The sequence below is a fragment of the Pinus tabuliformis genome, chromosome 3_1, assembly GCF_031772625.1.
Source record: "Pinus tabuliformis cultivar Carrire ecotype Pingquan chromosome 3_1, CPIR1, whole genome shotgun sequence".
Taxonomy (NCBI): Eukaryota; Viridiplantae; Streptophyta; class Pinopsida; order Pinales; family Pinaceae; genus Pinus; species Pinus tabuliformis.
Window position 1 is genome coordinate 661,670,454 of NC_142301.1, and position 6,000 is coordinate 661,676,453.

Here is a 6,000-nt window from a genome sequence, read left to right on the forward strand (position 1 = left end):
TTGCTTATGAAAATGGTTATCTTCTGTGTATTGACCCCTTCTCTTCCCTTTGGGCCTAAGTTTTTGTGTAAAAATTCTAAAAAACATTTAAACTTAGCGCTTGCTTTCATTTGTCATATTAACACTAATTTGTATAATATAATTCCCCTGAAAAGATACCCTATCCCGTACTATATATAATATAATCCCCCCACTACTGTATTACTCCCGCCCCGGCTAAACTATAGCCATATATCATTGTTTTAATGGAATTATAGGTTTATTTGAAACCTTATAAGAACCATTCCCCGCACACAAGAAGGATTAATTAACACCTGGTTAATTAATAACTAAACCCACCCCGCAACCAATGAACGCTGCCCCGATATGATTTATTAGTATTTATTGCATCGGGCCCCCGCGCCGTAACCCTCTGTCACTTCCGCTGAGCGTCAACCATCAGATCAACGGCCCCAGATCTGACGGTCGAGATCTGTATCGCAACCCCCTCCACCGCTGCACTTTAACGTCTGGGGAACTGGCGGTATCGCGCCCGTACCGTGGACGTGTGTCGACCACCCGTGCTGCTCGTGGCCCCCTCGTCTGAAACCACTTGAGCCGATAAGCGGTGTGGGCCAAAACCACTTACCGCCCTCCCGCTGTCTCCTCGCTGATGTCACTGCCACATCACCATCCCATACCCCTGCTAAGCGACAAGGTGTCCCGTCATGCTGACATCATCTGTCAATAAACGCCAAAAAGTCCCACCAAAGCCAAAATTTTGTTAAAACCACAATAAAATGTCATTTTCGTCCATTTTTCTACGCATTGTTTTCATGCAAGATACGTCTGGTTGATTGCAAATCACGTCCAGTCCGCCACCCGCCCAAAAAACTCCAGCATCTTGCTCTGCAGCTCATCCAGCAACCTGCGAATTACACGGTTCGCCTTTAAAAACAGGTATTTACCCCAATTCACTTCCTGAATCGGTAATTTCATTTTTTCTCTGTGAATTCTACCCAAAAGAGCCAAATTCAAGTAAAGTCAGTCCGTAGCTGTCATACCAGGACACCCAAAACAGTTGTTTTGCCCATTTTTCCACAGAAGCCCGAAATTCCGGTTTGAAAACACAAGAACCAAACATGGAAGCTCCCGCAGCCCTAAACGTCGCACCCCTCAACGCACCCCATAAGGACCTGAATTATTTGTCTTTAGCTGACAGAGATTTCCAAATAAAAGACCCATCTGGTGACGAGAATCATCTTCAGACCTTCTGCCAGATAAGGGATAGCTATTTAAGCAACTCTGACATTTTTGGACTGTGGGAATCAAACCTTCCCATGTATTTCCTGCCCTCAGTCCATGTCTTCCTAGACATCATTCACCAGTGCTATGCCAATTATGACCCTGTTCATAGAGCTGTTATGTCTCCTTCCAACACTATCCTTTTTTACATAACTGCTGAATCCATCAATGAGATGATACATTTCCATTCCACTGAACCCCTCGCTCGTCTTTCCATGGGATTTTTGCTTAATTGCCCAGCTCAGAAATAACTCGTATTGCCCAGATGTTCATGAAACCAAATTGTCAACCCTAAGGCTCACCTCCCTATTTGCATGTCTGGTTCACTGAGACTGGAAAACTCATTCTTGACATAATATCCTTGATATTTGGATTTAGTTCCAGTGAATATGTGGATGATATGACCCTAGTTCCGTTATCTATCTTTACTCCAGGACAGCCCCCTGCTATCAAGTATGACTATGCCACTTTCATTGCTGACAAAATCCATACTCAATTCTTGAATTTGGAAAGGGAAGGAGTGTTTAAATATACATCTTCCATATACCATCTGTTGTTATATTATCACCCAGACAGTTTCCCATTTCCCATCAGGAAGTTATACTCAAAAGGGAATCGGAGGTCTGTGATTTTTTGGAGCTTAGTCTTCCATAACTATGACTCCCATTATACCTATAGTGAATTCATTGATTTGTTTGTACATCCAGCCTCCACTTTGTTGATAGGAGCTCCTCCTCCTAGAATTTCTGGTGATATGAGGAAAATTTTACAGTTGTCCAAACAGTACAGGATAAGTGACTGGTACCTCTACTAGAATCACACTGAAATTAGAATATATGGATGTGAATTATGCCCATTCAAGTTGCCTAGGTATGTGCCTATGAGGTTATTTGCACTAGAATATTTTAGGCAGCTCATATGTTCAGACTTAGCCCACTTTTGTAATGTAAAGAAGAAGGCGCAAAAGAGAATCAAAAACCAGTTGGGCCCTTATGTCATCCATTCTAGGGATGCATGGAAAGATGCTGAGAACATATTAGAAAATCACCTTAAATTCAAGAAGAGTTTTGAGTGGGTACCATATGACCCAAATAGTTTTATAAGTGATAGAAGAGTAAGAAACAGGCTGTCAGTTTATGTTCATCATAGCATCCCAGAAATAGAACAGTATGCAAATTAGGATGAATGGATAGAAGGGACCTTAATTGAAGAAATTAGTGAGCAAGAAAAGATGGAAAAAGCTATGAAAAATCTTGAAAAAACCCTTGACCTGGACTCTTTTGGACAGGTATCTTTCAAGTGGCCTCAACAAACAGGAGTTGGAACATCCTCTGCTGGAACTTCTCAGCAGCCTGTACTAAGAACCAGCGCATCAGTCACAGGGACCTCAAAGGGCAAAGAGGTGGAAACAACAGAGCAGCCAATAATGACTGATCAGCTAGGGGGGTCCAAAGAGCAGGAACAAGTACAAATTCCTCCTACCCAATCTAAAGCACCAGAAGTTCCAGCACTACAAACTCCTCTAAATGAGGAAAGAAGCAAGAAGAGAGACAGAGAAGAGGCCACACCTATCAATGGACCCGCTGAATAACCAGGAGCAAAAACAAAAAGGCTGAATCCTCTGTCAGAAGAGGAAATCATTGAAGAAACCACTGACAGTCTAAAAGGTGAGAGGGTAACCAGCCAGCAGACTTCCCCAGTAATAGAGACATCAACTAGTTCACACAGGCAGGAGCTAGAAAGGCAGCAGAGTGTGGAAGTTTCATCCACTAGGCCACAAAACAAACAGGCCTCGTACATCAAAAGGACATTCATTGAGATAAAGGACATGAACGATCCACTAAGGCTTCAAATTTACAACCAGTATCTTAAGATGCCCCCCACAAAACAACAAAGATTAATGTCAGCATATGACATAAGAGAAGGAAAGATGATAATGATTTACTTTAAGCCCAAGGTGCAACAACCATAATCAGTAGCTGATTACATCAGGACAAATCTGGAGGTCTTAGCCAAGGATATTCATCCCTTGGACCAGATTGAGCTTCATAAACAGACTGGAGAAATGGTATACTTCACACTGGTTGATAAAGCTATGTTAGCTCATAAATTACAAGACTCCTTGAATAATACCTTCGCTCAGTTAGATTTAGAGAAAGTTTCTTCTCTAGCAAAGGAAAATAGGATCAAATCCTTGGAGGAAATTATCATTGAACTGGGACATGATCCCAAAGATGCCAAAGGCATAAAGGCACTGATGAAGAAAAAGGAAGAGGACATTGCTGCCCTAAGAAAACAGCTGAAACTGCCTCCTTCCATGCACCCACAGATTGCAGAAGTTGTACAGCAGAAATCTGAAGAGGATATGATGGACCTGCTTATGAAACTCAATGAAAGATTAACCGATACTGAGCAGGCACTAGAAAAAGCACTAAAGGAAAAGCAGGGAGAGTCGACCTCCCGGCCACCTGAAAAAATCCATGCAGTCACTACTGCCCCCTTCAAACTTATAACAGCATTGCCTCCCACTGTCCTGGCATCAACAACAGAGGTCATCACAGGTACATCAGCAAGAGCAGCAGTACCAATATGAGTACAGAGGAACTGATAAGAGCCATGGAAGAATTAAAACTACAGGTGTCAGAATTGAAACTGGTGAAGGAGCAATTGGCAAAGGTGGAAAAGAATTATGATAAATCCAAGATGAATGTGGCAGAGAAAACAAGGGAGGTCAAAGCGTTAGAGAACAAAGTGAAAGCATTAGAAAAGGATCTCTCTCTGGATAAACCTCTAGCAGAAATCATAGGAATTTTGTGGACCAACATCAATCAATCCCTTAGTATTGTGTGGAGGTATATCCAAGTCATTTATGAGCAGATTGACTTGATAAGAGCGGCCCAAGTGGAGATTCAAAAGACAAGAGATTTATTGGGACAGATGCCTGAACAAGCTAACCAGCTGATGCATTTTTTGAACAACAAGACCAATGAAGAACTAGAAGCACTAGAAATCAGAGACAGAACAGGCACCATTCTAGAAATCAAGAGAGTTCTAACCATGAGAACTCTAATGCAAAATTTGGAAAGGAGATGCCAGGACATGCAAGTAGAGATTAATTCTTTCACGGAAAAGTTTACAGTTTTGCATAAAAAAGGTTTGCCAAGTCCTTTGGGAAGTAATGATCGTCTGATGAAACACAAAGACTATGTACATAAATTGAATAAATATACTACTAATCAAATCACTTCAATGAGTGCTTCAGGAGTAAAATCACTTCCATCTGGCCAAGCCCTCTACGACAGCCTGGAAAATTTGTTCCACATTGAGCATGAGGTGAAGCATCTGTTCACCATCCCACCTAATTTCTTCAGATACACAGAGACTAATGAAACTTTAAGGAAGCTTCAGATACATAAATTACCAGGACCGGAGTGGTGGCAAAGTATGTTAGAAATTCTATAAACTTATCTTTGGTACCTTGGTGAATTGAAAAATTTATGCCATTTACCATAATGCGCAAGACAGAAATAAATGAGAGTCATACCGTTCAAAGTATATCAGATTATGGCTAAGGAATATCTAGGCAACGACGGAGCAACCAGTGCGGAATATCAGTGGAGGACAACTGGAAACCGACTTACAGAACCTACCTCCGGTACATTCAATAAAGAGGAGTGGCCAGCACAGCGTCAATTTATTGCTTCCCTGTTTCCGAGACTGTTTGTCTCTATCTTTTGTAAAAGAAACATTAATCACCACTAGATATTATTTCTACCAGATATTTTGTAAGATATTTTGACATTATTGTATAAATACCCCCCCAAACAAAGTATTTGGGGTTGGCGGGTGTTCATAGTTTTTGACTATAATACTGAAATTTTTTGGAATAAAAAGCTATTGGAACCATTTGTTGTCAAGCTCACTGGATGAGGAATTGATGCTAAGGACCTGTTACAGAATTCTTGAATCATTTTATGGATCAATAAGTCCCTTCTAACTTGTGTTTTACAGTTTCTACGTTTATTATTTCATCTATGTTTCATGATCTCAATAGTAGAGAAAAGGAATAATTCAAAATTTGCTTAACTACACGTTGTTTTCAGTCTTTATTATTATCAATGTTTTCTTCAGAATTAGAATAAACAGTGAATTCTTAATTGCTCCTGTTTCCCCTGATTCTTTCCTCTTGAGTATTTGCTAAGGAATTCTTAATTGCTCCTTAGCAGTAATCAACCATTTTCCCTCTGTCAAATATGATGAAGGATTCTTAACTGCCCTTCACCCATTTGACTCCATTCCATCTGATTTCAGCCTTTAAATTGTTCCATGTTTGAGTACCTTGCTCTGTGATACCATCCTCTGTTTAGAAACCGAATCCAGGAAGTTGTCCTTCTTTGACTCCATCATGCCCAATGGACTGAAACTTTTCAGGTCTACCTCACTATTCTATTGAATCCTTCCAACCAAACTCAAAACAAAACCCTTGTACTTCATAACTAGCCTAACACACTTCAAAACAAAGCTAAATCATAAAGAGAGAGCCCTCTCTGGATGCAGATGGGCTAGAATCTGCATCTAAAAGATTGGTCTGTGGTTACCTTGGCCGTATTCCCTTTCTTACAACTTTGGGAACAACCTGAGTGATAACATCATTGGCGACTCCACTGGGGACCAGAATAATTGTTTGTTATTATTGTTTATTTCATAAGCAGAAGA